Source organism: Haliotis rubra, unplaced genomic scaffold (assembly GCF_003918875.1).
Source record: "Haliotis rubra isolate DU_JTF1 unplaced genomic scaffold, ASM391887v1 Scf128, whole genome shotgun sequence".
Taxonomy (NCBI): Eukaryota; Metazoa; Mollusca; class Gastropoda; order Lepetellida; family Haliotidae; genus Haliotis; species Haliotis rubra.
This window is the reverse complement of record NW_025765203.1, coordinates 899,990-919,588: the sequence shown is the minus strand read 5'-3', so window position 1 is coordinate 919,588 and position 19,599 is coordinate 899,990. Positions and strand designations below refer to the sequence as shown.

Here is a 19,599-nt window from a genome sequence, read left to right as displayed (position 1 = left end):
AAGCGATCAACACCATGATCTACGCAGTTGGGTACGATGACATGTGTCAACCAAGTCAGCGAGCCTGACCCCGATCCCGTTAGTTGGCTCTTACGACAAGCATGGGTTGCTGAAGACCAATTCTACCCGGCTCTTTACGGGTACTCGTCTTTTACACCAAGTTGAGGTTACTTGAAGTCGGTGTAAACCCGGTGTAGGCTTGAACTAAACTAAATGTGTAGACGATGTGAGTAGAAAGTAAATATCAACAAATCAGATTGAACAGATCTTTATATCTGACGAGTGTACATGATGTATGTTAAGAAGATGTACTGTTGGTGAAGTTGCTGACGGGGACAACGTTCTCTCACTTCCTGACATCACCTGTAAAACAATAATTGATTATAAACCAACATGTTTCTGTATGTCAAGTATGTGAAGCATATGTCCTATGGAACACAATGCCTGTACACTTTCAACATATGAAATGGAACGACACATTTCACTGTGATTCTTAATGTCATCTTTTCCATTGACCTCCATGCCTGTGTTTGTTTGCATAGAGCATGCACGTAGGTGATTCAAGCTTGTCACCTCTCGAATACCTCTGAGAGAGTGAGTGAGTGAGTATAGTTTTACGCCGCTTTTAGCAATATTCCTGCAATATCACGGAGGGGGACACCAGAAACGGGCTTCACACATTGTACCCATTTGGGGAATCGAACCCGGGTCTTCGGTGTGACGAGCGAACGCTTTAACTACTAGGCTACCCCACCGCCCCCGAATTCCTCTGAAGTTATAGTATGACCAGAAATTATTGAGAATTTTAGGAATATGTTTAATTGGATTTCTAGTATAAACAACCTTGACCAGCTATCAAGTGCTTGGTTTCATTCAAGAGAGACAACTCCGTTAATCCTTTTTCATTAGTTTGTGAAGAGTTATCCCCCTTTGTTTACTTGCTAGCAGACGACATTTTCAGTGATCCTCAGTATGGATGAACTTGATTTTAGAGTATTATAACAAGGACAACAGATCAGCTAAAGTGAATTCAAGTAGAACAGACATCTCTTTGTCCACTGTTTATCGTGTTTTGAAAAATATTGCAAATGGATATGGCATTGAGCACCAGGGAGGCGCAGGTAGGCCCAGAAAATTGACTGTCGGTGACAGGAGGCGGCTTGGTATTCTTGTTTCTAAAACAAACGAAGGAGTTTAGAAAACGTAAGGCTGGATATGATTGATAGAGGAACTATGGCTGTCTGTAAGGAGACAATTAGAACTGAGCTGCATGCAATGGGTTGGCAGAAAAGTCGAAGAATTCCATCACCGATCATGAAACCTGAACAAAAGGAGCGAAGGTTGAACTGGTGCTTACAGCATAGAAATGTTAACTGGGACAATGTGATTTTCTCAGATGAAAGTTCTGTGTGGCTGTTTCCTAATACACTGAAATTCTGGACCAAAAAAAATGAAAAACCTTTGTATCAGCGCCCAAAGTACAGTCCGAAATTTAACGTATGGGGTGGCATATCTGTGTTTGGATTTTCCAGCAGGACAACGATCCAAAACATCGTACAAAGCATTCACAGTCTTGGTTTCGGACCCAAAATATGACATTATTAGATTGGCCAAGCTATAGCCTTGACCTAAATCCAATAGAAAATGTTTGGGGACGTATAAAGGAAAGTGTCAATAAGAAAAATCTGACAAATATTGCTGAAATGAAAGAAGAGGTGGTCCGATATTGATCAGTTTTATGTCCCGCCGCATTGAAGCTTGCATTGCTGCCCATGGTGACTTGACAAAATACTAACTGTTCACCTGTCTTTGAATCTGGAGTTATGTTCTGCTAATATTCTCATTTAATACGTGAGTAATGAGTGAAAAAAATATAAACAATAACAATCTTAAATTCTTAATAATTTCTGGTTGTACTGTATAGTGGATGAGGGGGTGAGTGTATGTGTGGGTGTATGGATGAAGGTGGGTTGATGGCTAGGCGAATGTTGAATGTGGCGTGGTCGATCTTGGCAACGTATCAGTAATAACATAGTAGGGACACCATGGTTCTCACGTAGGGAATCGAACCTGGCCTTAAGGGTGTCCAGCGAACACTCTACGCACGCTCCTACCCTGCCGCCCCTGCAGAACAGTAAGGAGTTACCAAGAGTTTTGTACATGAGCTGACCTTCCTCGTGAAACCAAAGAAAGCGCATGAGGGAGAATACTGCACGATCTGGTCCCCAGGCTACGTCTAGACATTGTAGTTAGTTTAATACATGATACATTGTGTGTGATTAAGGTAACAATTAACTGTAAGGCTGAAACACGCCAGTAAACGGCAAAGGGCTTAGTTGGTGCTAAATGTCAGTGTTTGCAGGCAATGGTAATTGGCCCGAGGCTTATTAGTAAGATTTTGCCCTTTCTTGTCAGTCCCTGGAACAGATGCGTATTTGAATGATTGGAGCACATAAATATTCACTAGAACATTCTGATATTCACGCACAGGTGAAAGGCAATGATAGACATGTAAATATAGAAAGAACTGATACACTTATATGGACTTGGCGGTTTAAACGTTAATGGGGAAAAATGTGACATACGTGTTAATGGGGAACAAAGTGATAGACACGTAAATGGGGAACAAAGTGACATACACGAAAATGGGGAACGAAGTGATATACACGTAAATGAACAACAAAGAGATATACCCGTAAATGAGGAACAAAGGGATATACCCGTAAATGAAGAACAAAGAGATATACCCGTAAATGAGGAACAACGGGTTATACACGTAAATGAGGACCAAAGTGATATACACGTAAATGGAGAACAAAATGATATACACGTGAATGGGGAACAAAGTGATATACACGAAAATGGGGAACAAAGTGATATACACGTAAATGGGGAACAAAGTGATATACACGTAAATGGGGAACAAAATGATATACACGTAAATGGGGAACAAAGTTATATACACGTAAATGGGGAACAAAATGATATAAACGTGAATGGGGAACAAAGTGATATACACGTAAATGGGGAACAACATGATATACACGAAAATGGGGAACAAAGTGATATACACGAAAATCGGGAACAAAGTGATATACACATAAATGGAGAACAAAGTGATATACACGTAAATGAGGAACAAAATGATATACACGTAAATGAGGAACGAGATGATATACACGTAAATGAGGAACAAAGCGATATACACGTAAATGAGGAACAAAGTGATATGCACGTGAATGATAAACATATACACGTAAATGAGGAACAAAGTGATATACACGTAAATGAGGAACAAAATATGATATACACGTATAACGTAAATGAGGAACAAAAAACGTGATATGCGATATACACGTGAATGGAGAACAAACGTAAATGAGGATGATATACACGTAAAATGAGGAACGTGATAATGAATGGAGAACAAAGTGATATAAACGTAAATGAGGAAGAACGTTATATGCATGTTAATGGGGAATAAATTATACACGTGTTATGTGCACTGAATGCTAGACGTGAAACACTATAAACATTTAACGCAATGAATTACACAAATGTGTGAAAGCGTGAGGTATGAATATGTGAACTTACAGAATCCACAAGTCTTCTTGCACATGTTGAGGGTAAAGGGCGTGGGTTCCTGACACTCGCCCTGTTTCTGGTTCTCCTCACACAGGACCCTGTTCACATCCACACACTCCTCATTCCCACCTGGGTAATATACAACATTGATGGTCGGTGTTTCCATGTCCGGGCCGTTTCGTAATGAAATCAAGTTAAAATATTAACTTAAGGAATAAAACTAGGACTGTTTAACAGCTATTTTACTCTATCTATATAACTGATACATGGTATCTTAGTTATCTAAAACTTCAAAATCTGCATTAGTACAGACTATTACAAGCAATAACACCCACGTGTCATAATCTTGACCTCCCCGTCAAAGACCCTTTCACCACATCACTAAGACATATCCCGTTAGGCAATATGATTTTCACAATCATCGAAGACGTTCGTAGATCAAGTTATATTTTTCATAAATAGGATATTGATAATCTCACGGGGTGGTCGGGGAGCCCAGTTGTTAAAGTGTTCGCGCGTCACGCCTAAGGCCCGGGTTTGACTCCCCACATGATTTCAATATGTGAAACCCATTTCTGGTGTCCCTAGCAGTGATACTGTTGGAATATTGCTAAAAGCAGCGTAAAACTAAAAACATCACTCCCTGAGCTAAACCGTAGAAATGCAAGGATTTCAGTGGAGAAAGGTGCCTGAAACGCTATGCTTGTCTCGATGGATCAGGTGGTCAGATTGTGTGACCGGACTCAGATTATTGTCTCTATGCAAATAGAAACACATTTTGCTTGTAAGGGCGACAACGCCACAATGCCCTGTCAAGGATTCCATTTTAGCCTTTACCTATTCACACACACGCATACAGATCGTCGTCGAATACTTACAAAAGTTGCAAGTTTTTTTGCAGATGTTCTTCAAATAACGGTTCCACCTGTCTTGCTCGCAGTGGCCTTGGCGGAGATGCCTTGCGCACAGCAATGAAACCCGGTCGCTACACCCACTGTTGTGAACAGCTGAAATTTAAGAAGCAGTATGTGAGGTCGACAAGGAACCTTTGCCTTGATGAAAATCTGTCTCGAGTAACGATGTTTCACGAAATAACATGTGAAGTTATTGATTATGATAACAAGATAAACCCCATTACCTGAGCCAGAGACCAGGTGTGTGTCCAACAATGCCAGATTCACACAGAACACCGCCAAGAAAACACTGACGCTGGACATGATCGACGAGTGATATTATACACCGAACAGGTTCAAGAAACTCCTACCAAACTAACTCCTACAAAGTGTTTTTTTCACGTATTATAGTAGCTTTTGACACCGAGTTAATTACAACAAAATATGTGCTTATTGTCTACGTCATGGCATACATTGGAAAGTACCAGAACCACTAAGCTGTTTGTATTGTACACCATGTAATGTCATTCTTGCATACTATAACTACTGTACGTAGTGACGTTATATTCATAGAGGGTTTATACGGGGCAGGTGTCCTCAATATGCTTCAGTAAAAGGATATTTAATCCAAAACACCAAGGCTGTATTGTTTCAGTGTATACCTAAGCGATTTTATGTTCGCCTGTCACTGTCATTTGTTTGAAGAGTAAAAGTAAAACTTCTTCAACCCAGATTGTACGGTAAAGTCTAAGCTATTGAAACATAAGTGGATATTAAATAATGCACATATAAAATTGTATGTGGCAAACGGTTGTCACTTTTATCTGATCAAGCGATCAAATCGATCCAATTCGTACGAGAAGCAAGGGTTTCTCTCAAAATCCGAGGCGAAATGTTGTTCTTACAACTGCAGCATATCATATCAATCCATCAGGAGGAAATTAAAATATCTTCAGCTACCCTTGAGGTATCCAAACCCATAACCCACCGATCCAGGTCCCGTTCCACAAAGCGATCTTACATGTGTCGGTTATCTTTAACTCCTTACGATCATCACAATGTTACGATCACTTTGTGGAAAAATGGTCATGTCCCACTTGCACACAGCGTTCTTACGATGATCAAATAACTCACATACCTTTACTCTGTCTTACGATCACCACAATGTTAAGATCACTTTGTGAAAAGAGGACCATGTCCCACTTGCACACAGCGTTCTTACGATGATCTTAACTCACATACCTTTACTCTGTCTTACGATCACCACAATGTTAAGATCACTTTGTGAAAAGAGGACCATGTCCCACTTGCACACAGCGTTCACGATGATCTTAACTCCTATACCCTTACGTATTTATCATTAAGATGGTTGTTGTGCTAAGATTGCTTTATGCATGTGGACCCTTGTAAATAAGGGGAATAATTCTGCAGATCGAGTTGTGGCTCCTTAAACCATATGAACATCATTGCCTGAACATGTGTATGATTACTCGTGTATATATTTCAGCCCATTTATATTTCATTGACTTTACACGTGATCTGGTACGACCACATTCCCACGGTTCTCGTATAAGCTGAATGACCTTGCCTGAATGGCACAACAAAAGCGTTCTCTCATTCCGTGATATTGTTCAACAATATTCTGTCAGAAAGAATGTTACTGTGTATCCATTCAGAATCTATACGGACCTATTATGTTAATAACTTTTGAAAATGAATTTGAGACGCGGGCGTAAATCCAAGGTTGGTGTGTGCGTCATAGCTTGATATCCGCGGACAATACATCAATCTTGATGGGTTCAGTGGAATTCTGGCACCATGCAGTCATTGAAAATAAAGTTCTGTTGGACTAAGGGCAACTATTTGAGTAGCAGGGTCTGCTTGAATGTGTTGATTCGATGAAAGGGGGGGTGTTGGGGGGGGGACAATTAAGGACATGCTACAGTTGTTGAAAATGTTATACTCATTATCTGACACTGTCATTTGTAACAGTTTTTTTCCTGTATGACATGTACAAAATCAATGACACCCCCGAGTACATGTGTACAATCTTTATAACCCCCCTCTACCTCCCCAGAACAAAATGGGTGACACCCCACACCCCCTTTAAAATCACACCCCTAGCCATAAATTAAGACATAAACAATTTTTGTACTCCGACAGTAGGTTTCACCAAAACCCACTGGTACACACAGTGACAGACATGCAAGCGATAGGTGTGTCATCCTTAACGGTATATGCGCCCATAGTCATCTTGAACCACTAACAACATAATATATTTCACCTGCCTTCCGAAGCAATGCGATTTACTTTCCATTGATAGAGACTCTTCTAGGCATTTTTATTTTATTCATGTAACAAGTAGGCGAACAAGTGTTAATATTTTAAACATTAGCAGATATTTAACCATTGGTCTTCAAAGATGAAGTTATGGAACGTCTTTATTATAACCTATGAATGAAATCTCTTAAATGAAATCTGAAATGAGTATATGTATGACGCAGAACTATGGCACTGCTCCTAAACCGGTTGTCTTCTTGTGGCTGTAAAGTGCCTAATTCCCCCACGTATGGTATAACACTTGATACAGCGTTACATGACTGCATCCAAGGACTTATACCTGGGCTGTATTCCGGTTCGTTTTTTGTTTTGCCTTTGGAACATTTGCCACATCGAGTATGTGACCTATGGACGCATTCACTAGCGTACCCACAGACACATTTACTAGTTTACCCATAGATACGTTGACAAGCTTACCCATGGACAGGTTTACAAATTTACCGTTAGATACAATTCCTAGCTAACCCGTGGACACAATTAGTAGCTTACCTATTAACACACTCACTAGTTTACCCATCAGCTGATTGACCAGCTTACCCATGAACACATTGACCAGCTAACCCATAAAATATAATAATAATAATTGACACATTGGCTAGCTTACCTATATAATATTTACTAGCTACCCCATGGACACATTGACTAGCTAATTCACATAATATTTACTAGCTACCCCATGGACACATTTACTAGCTTACCTATATAATATTTACTAGCTACCCCATGGACACATTTACAAGCTTACCCAAGTAATATTTACTAGCTACCCCATGGACACATTGACTAGCTTACCAATATAATATTTACTAGCTACCCCATGGACACATTGACTATATTTTACCTATATAATACTTTTACTAGCTACCCCATAGACACACATTGACTAATATAATATTTATGGACACATTACTAGCTTACCATATTATATTTACTAGCTACCCCATGGACACATTGACTAGCTTACCTATATAATATTTACTAGCTACCCCATGGACACATTGACTAGCTTACTCATATAATATTTACTAGCTATGGACACATTGACCCATGGACACATTGACTAGCTTACCTATATAATATTTACTAGCTACCCCATGGACACATTGACTAGCTTACCCATATAATATTTACTAGCTACCCCATGGACACATTGACTAGCTTACTCATATAATATTTACTAGCTACCCCATGGACACATTGACTAGCTTACCCATATAACATTTACTAGCTTATATAATATTTACTAGCTACCCCATGGACACATTGACTAGCTTACCTATATAATATTTACTAGCTACCCCATGGACACATTGACTAGCTTACCCATATAATATTTACTAGCTACCCCATGGACACATTGACTAGCTTACCCATATAATATTTACTAGCTACCCCATGGACACATTGACTAGCTTATCAATATATATAATATTTACTAGCTACCCCATAGACACATTGACTAGCTTTGACTAGCTTACCCATACACATTATTTACTAAGCTACCCCATGGACACATTGACTAGCTTACCTATATAATATTTACTAGCTACCCCATGGACACATTGACTAGCTTACCTATATAATATTTACTAGCTACCCCATGGACACATTGACTAGCTTACCTATATAATATTTACTAGCTACCCCATGGACACATTGACTAGCTTACCTATATAATATTTACTAGCTACCCCATGGACACATTGACTAGCTTACTAGCATGGACACATGACTAGCTTACTCATATAATATTTACTAGCTACCCCATGGACACATTGACTAGCTTACCTATATAATATTTACTAGCTACCCCATGGACACATTGACTAGCATTAACAATGTTTTTCACAAGGTTGGTTTTGTCTGTCATTAAATTTACATTTCATAAGCACTACAAGTTTGTTCCAGGTCATGATTGAATTTATCTTAAAGACTCCAGAAAATATATGTTCATAACATACTAGTCATCCTTTAAAAATGGGGCGGTGGGGTAGCCTAGTGGTTAAAGTGTTCGCTCGTCATGCTTAAGAATGTGCGAAGCCCATTTCTGGTGTCCTCCGCCGTGATATTGCTGGAATATTGCTAAAAGCGGCGTAAAACCAAACTCACTCACTCACTCACTCACTTCTTTAAAAATGTGAAGTTTGCAATTGCATTTTGTGCAATTTGCAACACACACACAAAAAATAAAAAAATTGCATGTCTTTTCTTTCTTTCTTTTTGTGCATTAAGAAACAATGCAGGAAAGTTTGATAAATGACGCTAACCAACTATTTTTGATGATTGATCGATTGCAGTTAACCAATCATCGATTACGAGATTTTAACCAATTCCCAACACTATGAATTGCCACTTGAATGTAAACGTCCATTCCTCAAGTCTGTCGTGTTTATTCACCTAGTGTGTTACATGAGACAACATTTTACGCTTTGAAGTCTATTTATGATTGACAGATACTCATCATTATCAACAACAATGTGTAGATCACAATCATCATCAAAATCATCATGAACATTGACTAAATTGTCTTCTGATGAAAATTATTGTATTTGTACAGACTATGTGAGTTAAGCACTGTGAATGGGGCTTTGTACTATGTATTTGTATGTGTTCCATTTGGAGAGGTAATGATGTTGTGAATTGCAATCACCTGCAGGTACTCATTAAAAAATGTTATGTAGACATGATTTAAGAATGTAAAAACTGAAGAACTGTACATGATGCACACCAAATTTCCCTTGGGATAATATAGAAATCATATCATCTAAGGACTTGTTCATTTGGGCGACTTGAAATTGCATGATACTCACCATTTATTGACCAAGGAAGTTTTTATATACAACAGAACAACTTATTGCCTTATCCTGAATGAACATAAAATAATAGAAATTTCAAAGTCATAATATCCGTTACCAGTGGTAAAGACTCTGTCACATATCTAAAATATTATTTAAGTGAAATTGATGTTGAAACATTGATATATATGACACCATTTCATGTGGAAACTTGACCTAATTCGTTGTGAATATGTTGTCCTTCTTGAGGTTGTTAATCTTAATGTTTCACTCATATGTATTATCAAAATAACTTTCATGCAGATTATGATAAAAATGATATCTATACTATTGCTAGATTTATTAAAGTAAATTATAAAGTTGCAAGATGATATCATGTGTTGATAAGGAAAATTATAGTCTTTAATACCACAAACGAAAGCTATAATTATCATTTTATCTTATTATAACACGTATCATTGCAAAGACTATGTGACAAATCACAAAGACTCTGTCACAAATCAAAAAGTTTCTGTCGCAAAAATCACAAAGACTCCACTCTCACTGTAAGTTCCCTACCAGTGATACAAGTGTTTACATTCACTAACTCACCAAGGGTCACATTTACTAGCTCTTCCTTTGGAACATTTACAAGCATTTCCCTGGGCGCATTGTTTAACATACCCATTGGCACATCTATCGCCCTCCCTTTAACACATTAAACGGCTTTCCAATAGGCATATGTGCAAGTTCATCCTTGGACACATATACTCTCTTACCATTTGGCACATTATAAAGAAATCTGAGAGCCTGCCAAAAATGTCAGCCTATGTGCAAAGATAGATCAGTGTCTGACATGTTTCTGAATATTAGTACCGAGATTATAATCAGGTGTAAGGGCAAAATAATGATATGAATCACGTGAAAGTTGCTATACGATACATCGGACCTTGATACAAATGTGTGCACCACATGCAAATAATGGCCTAGTCCATTGTAGTCTTCCGACATGTTCGAAAGAAAACGAAGGCACATTTTGGTATGTGTCCAAATAAGTATTATTGATCAGATAATGTTACAAATTGTTCAACGTTCATTATTTATCTACTTTCACCTTGATCATTTTAATTGTTTCTAAGATTATACAAGTATTTTCTATGAGTCATCGACACCCCTCGTGTATTGTGGACTCGCCATATAAATATAATATTCTCATAATACTTTTACCCTCCTATACAAGTATCGACAGTAAGAAGTGGTACTTATCCCGACGCTTCCTACAAATTGTAAAATGATCACAAAGGGAAGTTCCTGGGCTTTTCTATACCTCGCAGTGGTCTGTGTGGGAGCCGTTCTTACCACCCAGGAACGGAAGAAATGGACAGGTACGAATATTTATTACAGTTTGTTTCCGGGATGTTTAAACTTGCCCTTGGACTAAAATGTGTTGGCATTTACATCAGCGATATTTAGGATATATGCTGGGTGTAGAGTGAATGTTTGGTGGGGGAGATATTGCTGGGACTGTTAGATGGGCCCTGTTGTAATCAAATGTTTCGAGCAGAATCATTAAGGTCTGCGACGCTCGACTTGGCTCACAGTTACTTTTCAACATAGGTCCCCAAGAGCTCTGGACATCTCTTCCAACGTCGTGCATAGGTCTTAGTGGTGTTGATAGTCTCCTTCTAGTGGCGTAGTAGTCGCCCACGGTCGAAATCAGCTTGGTCCTTTCAAAACAACGTTCTCCGAAGAGCATTTCAGATTACAAGTCAGTAATTTCAACACCTGACGTTTGTGATACCCAGTTCATGTATTAGAATGTTGTTAGGTCTCACATTCAAGATTATTAGGTTTGTGACTTGTGCTCGATCTCCCTTCACCTCTTGAACACTTATTCCTACATAACAGTGACAGGGAAAATCAACATCATTCCCTAAAGTTGTCATCGAGTCTACATGGATGACTAAGAAAAGTAACAAGTCGCTTTAAAACCTTCAGAAATATGCTGTCTGGTTGAGTATTTAATTAAAACACAGCCTATAAGCATTGAAAGTAGTGTACTCCAAATTGTTCTGGGTGTACTGTACATCCTTCGTTGTCAGACCCTACCACCCCGTTAGTTAACCTTGAGGGGAAACATACTACCCATATGTATACTACCCATATGTATACTACCCATATGTATACTACCCATATGTATACTACCCATCAAAAGTTTAGACTCACTAGTGTAAATGTAGGCACTTACTTCAGTCAACTGTCCTAAAGTAGATTTTGCTAAATATTCCATACTGTTCAAAGGAACTGTTTACACATGAACGGATGTATTGTAAAACAAATTCATAACGTTGTAAAAATTATTGTCATGAGTTCAATAAATGATGAAACTCAGTGAAAATTGACGAATTCTTAAGAAAGCTTTCCTTCAAAACGCAGCTGTTAACATGCACGGTATTTGCATGCACATGCTTTTCAGCAATTTGATGCATGATCCTCGTGCAATTCATCTGCATAAGGTTTGCAGTTGGTTCCCTCAAGTTAGTGGAGAAATCAATATTCGATGTAACCATATACATAACATATAGTGAATGCTTTAAGTGAGTCTAAACTTTTGAGGTGAGGTGAGGTGAAATTGGGTTTTACGTCGTGCTTGAGAATATTTCGCTCATATGACGACGTGCATGCGTGTGTATGTGTATGTGCAGCTGCTTGTACTAGCCCAGACTGAAGCTGGTTTTAGAGTGCTAGCCCACTGTGATACCATGCCGCAGTGAAGTATGAATACCCAACTCAGACACATTATACTGACTCCGAGCCGACCAGTTCTTGTTGTACCCATTAATGCCGAGCACCAGACAGGGACCAACAAGTACCATATTTTAACGTCTTTTGGTATGACGCGGTCGGGGATCGAACCCGCAACCTCCCGCTCTCCGGGCGGAAGCTCTAACCACTACACCACGGAGGCGGTTCTAAACTTTTGATGGGTAGTATAGATTATTCAATTATATAAGAATCAGTTACCCCTTTCTGTCTTCCTGACATTCCTTTTCGTTCCTCTTCTCCAGCTGTGATGATACACTGCAAGGACGTGGGCAGCCAGTGTGGGATGCTGGCCAGGGTGGGCTACTGCCGCCTTATTCCAGGGTACATGTCCAAGCTCTGTATGAAGTCATGCAACATGTGTAAGTGTTAAGAATACATACATCAGGATATTGCAGCATGTTGATTGAGGGTTGTTAGCATTTAAACCCTAAACCTTCATTTGCATCGATCTCTGTCCATAAATCTGATATATGCATCCACATTGCAAATACAACATTTTGACTGTGACCCTTTTCTATAAATGGTCGTACTGAGAGCTGCCTGGTTAGTACAATTTCCAAATAATCAATCGGAGGAAATACTAAATAGATATCCAACACGCCATAACAGGGTGTCGTTTGTGTTGTTGTGTTGTTCAACCAATCAGCTTGCCCCAATATCATTAATGTATTTCTGTTTCCATTAGGGGCAATCTAAAGTATGGACCTGCACATTTCGTGTACAATATCTGCTACACAAAGTAGAGATTTACATTCAACAATGGTTTGCAAGCATGTTTGAACAAGATCAGTAATTTAATGCCTTGGAATCGTAAGGTTTTATACCATTAGACTGATTATAGACAAAAGGACAAGACAAAGGGAGACGATTGTGATAGATCGACCGGCATTTTGTTTGGTACTCACTTCATGTTGTTTATCCAAAGGACTGGACGTCCCATATCGACGAAACAAAAGTTTTATTAAGTTGCTAGCTGCTTGTATGAAGAAAAGTATCCATTTTTCGCTTTGAAAATTACGACATTAAACAAATTTCATCGGGAATATTTTGCAGTGACTCTTAATTTTACATGAAGGCAACAATCATACGGAAATATTAATATTCTAGAAATAGAATTCGTTGTACGATTGCTACAATATCGTACGTAAGCATATGTGTATGAATCACCATCACAAAAGCAGGTGTTTGTGAAGAGTCAACGTCATTAGAACGCCTACGAGTGGTTAATCACATTTGACACTGCACGTCACCAAACATTACATGTAGCTAGCGGTTAACGATAAATGAAAGAATTTAAATGTAAAATGAATCGGAATGTTTCGAAAATGAATTCTTAAAATGACACATGTGAATATTTTTGCTGCCAGGCGGAAAACAGCAGACATACGGCAACTGGAAGGTCCATATGAAATATACAGGTAGGTTGGCAAGAGGTTCAGTTTCGGGTAATGTTAGCCACCTACACCGTTCGAATAAAAGGGAACAGATCCAATGGCCATTTATTGGTACTGCTGCATGGGCGTGATTTAATGTTTATCTCACTGAACTTTCTTTATCAAGGTGAACCTCAGTGGGGGAAAACATTTTATAGACTTTTGTAGTCAGTATCGTGAGTGAGTGAGTGAGTGAGTTGGGTTTAACGCCATCTTAACAATATTAACAGGTATATCACCTCATGCTCATGCTGTTGATCACTGGGTTATCCGCCCCAGACTCGCTTAGCAGGAATATTGCTGAGTGTGGCGTTAAACAACAAAGACATTCATACGCTTCAATCTGATGGAACGATCCACGCCGTCGGATGGCGCAGCTGGGATACGATGATATGGGTAATTCTAACCCGGACCTTGACTTCGTTCAGTGAAGAGTAAAGAAGGCAAGATATAGTGCAATGACAGACCTGGATGTTTCTGAAAAGCATTTATATCTGAAAAACAGTTATTTTGTTATTACAAAACTTTTGGTGGTTTCTTTTTCAGATAGTCCACAGTAATGAGAGCAGCCAAACGTTACACTGGTTCAACAAATGCATCGTTAAAAAGGCATCTCCCTACATGAAAATATTTGTTCAGCAATCCTCAAGTTTCAACATTTTCATGTGCACCCTTTCAACAGTAACGTGTATTTTTTGTTATGAAACCATCTTCTAATGCATGCTAATAAACGATGTCTGTGTCCCCAAGGAGACATCTGTTTTACATTTAGTGTTTGTAAAATGACAGGTAGATCAATCTTAACAAGGCAGTCGGGCTATTTCCCCTGTAGGTCTGTTTTGATGCAATTTCACAAAAAGTAAACATTTTTCCAAATAATTCTGCATCACACCCATGACACCTGCAAGGAAGGCTTAAAAATATCGCATCAGAACTGACATGTTTACCTGGAATTCCTGAAACGCGTGAAGGGCGCTTGTCAGAACAAAATGCAGTTAACATTCATTAAAAAGTCAGAACTTTGAAATCTGGCATTTTCGATGGACAGGATAGAAGCATTGTACCGTCAGACTGGAACGGCATTCCTTGCATTATTCGAATCATTTGTTTTTATCTCAAATGGTGTTAATCTGAGTTATGGATTTAGCTTCATTTTTCCCAATAAATCTCAATAGAGAAATATATTTTCACATGAAACTTCAGTATTGAACATGGAATGCTACCCTTTAAGGTATTCTAATTGGATTTGACAGGGTACAAAGTATACCTAAGATTTGGAAAAGCATGGCATAAATAATAAAAACAAGAGACGATTTATGAAAATCTGGACATGTCTTATCTACACTTAGCATTGGTACAGTTATACACGGAATGTAGAAGTGGAACACTGTACACAGCGGCATCAAATCTAACTGAATGGTCAGACAAACCATGGTCAATATTCGGATCGAGTGCCAAAGCAAACTTCTAAAAACATGAAAGCTAAAGGTGTCCCGTCACCAAACAAAACTCCAGTGCGCAAATATTTTGTCACCACTAATGAATTGCATATCTGTGGCTTTGAACAGGTTTCCAACTCTTCTCAAACTGGAAAGCATTAAGCAACGTAACAAATGCTACATTTGGGATTACACTTTCTAAGTATAGTACCGATTCTCACTCAGTCATTTAGGTTTGCTTTTACATGGGTGGTTTTACGTTTGCATTTTGCCCTCCTAGAGTTCCACCTTGTTCAGTAGTATATGAGCGAACGTGTCGTTTAATAAAACAGGGTGTTGCTATGAAGACAAATCCTAGACAAGGTTTAAAACTTTGGCCTCATAAACTCGGAAACGACAGACAGACAGCGGACATAAATCTTGCATATGTGTATTTTTTAGAACACCGAATGCATAACATGCAAACGAATTAAGAAGGAGTATGTATTTTTCAGAAACTTGAAGAATAAAATGTCAAAGCCCACGCATAAAAATAATATAAGCACAAATACAACGTTTCAATAATCTCAGGAGTGGCTTTGTTCTGTAAATACATTAATGGTGACGATGGTTAGTTTCTTTAACGAACCGCATAGCCACACTTTGAAAGCCTAACATCAAACTAAATGACAAGTTATCAATCAATAAAATATCATTCATCTGTCCTGTAATTTGTGATCTCCGAGACTGTTATGTTCAATATGAAACACACTGTACACACATTAATCGTGAAATACTTTAACAAAATGCACAGTCACACAGTGAAAACCGACATGAAACTAAATGACAGGGTGTCAATCAAAAATATTCATTCAACTGTCATTTAATTTTGTGTAATCTCTATTCGATAGAGGGCTCAGGCGTTAACATATCCAGCCTCGATGGAATACAGCTTACCTGGTGACAATACATCATTACGTCTGTCATCATAAATAAACCTTTATTAGCAATGAACACAGACATACCCATACACGAAATACACGTGACTCAGGACGTTAATGCTTGTAGTCATGTTTTAGACTTCAAAGTATCAAAAGGTCGTTTGTCATCTTAAAATAGAGCAACTGTCAATCAAGTGTTTTGTCAATCTTTGGTAAGAAAGCCTACATGTTTGGGCGCCGAGACAGTTCAACACTGAAGAGTGACTCCTCTTCCGTCAGAGAAGTTCATCTCAGGATTCACTGCGGCAATACTCAGAATCTGGAACTTGAGTCATGAGTTGTTTGAGTTAATTGAGTGTTGAGTGCTGTAGAAATGAATCATCCTCTGCTGCTGGTGATACCATGCCTGTTGTCAACATGTCGGGGCTTAAACTTTGGCGCTCACTATCTGACCAACTACGGAACACCAGCCGAGTTCCTGGTATGTATACCATCGTATAGACTCACAGCGTCTGTGACGACAAATGCTTAGGCTTATCGTATAAATGTTGCGTCGAATCTCCGGATTTGATTGTACAGAATGTATAAGGCATTCTTGTAGCCCTTTGTGGCCCAAATTTTAAATATATGAAATTGCCAGAATATATAGATACCGTTACTTCAGCTACAAACTATTTCACATATATAGATGTGACACTATTTTCCATACTTTCATATTCTGTACTGATATCAAACGTAAATTTATAGACTTAACTACGTAAGCGGTTTTCAGAAGGTGTTTTTCAAATTATTGAGCTTAAGCAAATCTTTCACTAAAGGCGATTTTCTGTAGAAGCAAATTCAGTTCCAACATGTGATAAGAAAAGTCTTAGGTCACCAAACTCCTCATAGTTACATTTCCTAGTTGGTAAAACCGATCGATCCAGTAAGTCATGTTGCCATTCACCTGCTGAATTTGAGTTTGTTCAAAACCCAAAACGGTCAAGTGAAAGAAATGAAAAACACAAGCTGCCAGAGAATTTGAACAACTGTTTCCAATGTTTTAAGTTCAAGTGTGGATGCTGTTTGTGAGCAACAGAGGCTACTCGAAGGACATAAACTTCTGACTAACACAACAAAACTGGTGTGTCCGGTTTCTTTTAAAGAATATTTTATCAGTAATTATGTACAGATATATCTGTAATATTTTGTTGCATTTGCAATCAGATGAAGTACAAGCATGGTACAAGCAAGTTTGGTATTAGTTATACGAATATCTGCTATTGTGATATCTCCGTGATAACATGTTTTATCCAATCACCTTCTTCATTCAAATGTGCAGTATCAATTCCTGCTCTATAATCATTTTTAGTCATTGTTTTATAGTCATTATTTTAGTGAGTGATTCTTATATTTTTGTGGGGGAAACTTTATATTGTTTGGAACTGAACGAGGTCTTTCGAGATGACACCTTTGTTGACAGAGCTATTTTACTTGCATTTACAAAAATAATTGACACATTAAAATGATGATTATATATAAGTTAGACATTGTTAATGAACTTAGTAGATTAACACATTCCATGTCTTATATATCCATGGCAAAATCTGGTATCAATAAACGAGATTTTCTTTTTCCTTCAACAATTTATATGTCGGTTAATGCTCTGTGATAATTTCACCATTGCATCAATAATTAATTCTTATATTCAAGCTATATTTATTGAAATCGAATCAGAGCTTTTCGATTTTGTTTTTCTGGCACAGATATATTTAGTACATTTACAAAAATAATCGGCATATTAACAATGATTACCATTAAAAAGTTGGGTATAGTTAATACGATATGTATGTTATTATAATTATCCCCAAAACACTCCATGTCGAGGATTCTGATGCTGAGAATTGGCATATGATATCCGTTTGAGGCGTGACTACATTCCGTCATAGAATCACCCAAAACGTTATTTGAGAACAGTGGGACAATCAGATTGGTGACGTAGTCTTGTTGACATACTTTCCGGCATAGTTGATATATTTGTTTTTATTCCTCTCAGATTGCAAGTAAATTGTTACTAAATTTCAATTTAAGCTATGTCTTTGTTTTAATCAGAATAGAATATTAACCATTTTAATTTTGTTTTTAAGCCATTTGCAATAACATATACTATTTTCGTACATATACTGATGAGCAAAACTCAAGGAATTTAGAAATGGTACTGGAGACTGTGTGACATTAACCTAAACACTTTAATAAAGTGAAATTGATAGAACTGAACTATGTTTTAGATTTATGGCGATTTTAATGGATTTCAATCCTGAAAAATTATATTTTATTTTGATGTTTAAATTCATGCTGAAAGGTGGTTGTTTCTCGCAATCTTACAGTAACCTAGCAACACAATCTACCTCAGTATATTTTGTTTAGTTCAACATTCAACCATACATCATCCAAACATTCACAGGATGTCACGACTAGCAATGCGTGCCTTCATGCGTTCCTCTATTTGTTTCCATGAGTATATTATATTTTCAATAGGGTGGTGCTCTATTAATGCTCATATGTATCTGTCTTGTTATTTCTTCGGATCAAAACGTTGTGATGGTTCATATGTCATTCCCATGATTTATGCATATAAATTCTAACAGCCTGTTTCATTAAGGCAGAGCAGTGACAACACGTCGGGTCCTCAGGAAGTCGTTTGGCGCTGCTGTGTTAAAATGACGATTTATTGCTCGATAGTTTGAGGAAGTACTGGCGTATTTGTTATATGTATCTATCCCGACAAACTTCTGTCTCCTGGTTTTCTATAACATATTCACAAATATCACAACTCGCAAATCATCTTTCTGGATTTAAAGAGTTTAGTCAAGAGGTCTGACGTTGACTCATATTCACACATACAAAGTTTAATGTCAGAACAAATATTTTCTGGCGTCTGTGGGTGTCAGTGGGACGACATTGACGTCATTTGAATCACGTGGTTGTATTAGAAAGAACATTCTCAGACTTTTACAAAAACACAGACAAAGCTTTCACAGAAGATGGTGTAGTTTGTCATAAACATATGACCTGTGACGTAAGATGTGTTTGTAAAATATTTTTGGTTTTAAGTTACAAGTAACTGTAAACGAGAATGCAAAGGTCCAACGAAATATACCAAATCTATTACACATAAAACATGCGTATAAAAAGACACTCTCGCGCGCACATACACATGTTCATGCACACATTACCTGAGCGTACCACAGACACAGGTGTGTATTTACAAAGATTCGTCAGGATATAGTATGCATATTCCAACGAGTTTAGAAAACGGTAGCCTTTGTGCCCCATATTTTTATAAAAGCAAAAACGAAATAAAATATGGATATGGTTCGTTTAAACCAGGCTACTGTGTTTGGCTGCTT

General features: G+C 38.0%; 2 long non-coding RNA genes across 2 annotated transcripts; one reads left to right on the top strand and one right to left on the bottom strand.

Annotated features, from left to right (window-relative positions):
* Positions 1 to 252: 252 nt before the first annotated feature.
* LOC124266815 lies at positions 253 to 4,848 on the bottom strand. Its single transcript, XR_006895861.1, has 3 exons — positions 4,464 to 4,848; positions 3,595 to 3,714; positions 253 to 363 (listed from the first exon to the last, which is right to left on the bottom strand). It is a non-coding gene; the product is annotated as an uncharacterized LOC124266815 (long non-coding RNA).
* Positions 4,849 to 13,785: 8,937 nt separating this feature from the next.
* LOC124266820 lies at positions 13,786 to 14,603 on the top strand. Its single transcript, XR_006895863.1, has 2 exons — positions 13,786 to 13,836; positions 14,398 to 14,603. It is a non-coding gene; the product is annotated as an uncharacterized LOC124266820 (long non-coding RNA).
* Positions 14,604 to 19,599: the final 4,996 nt, after the last annotated feature.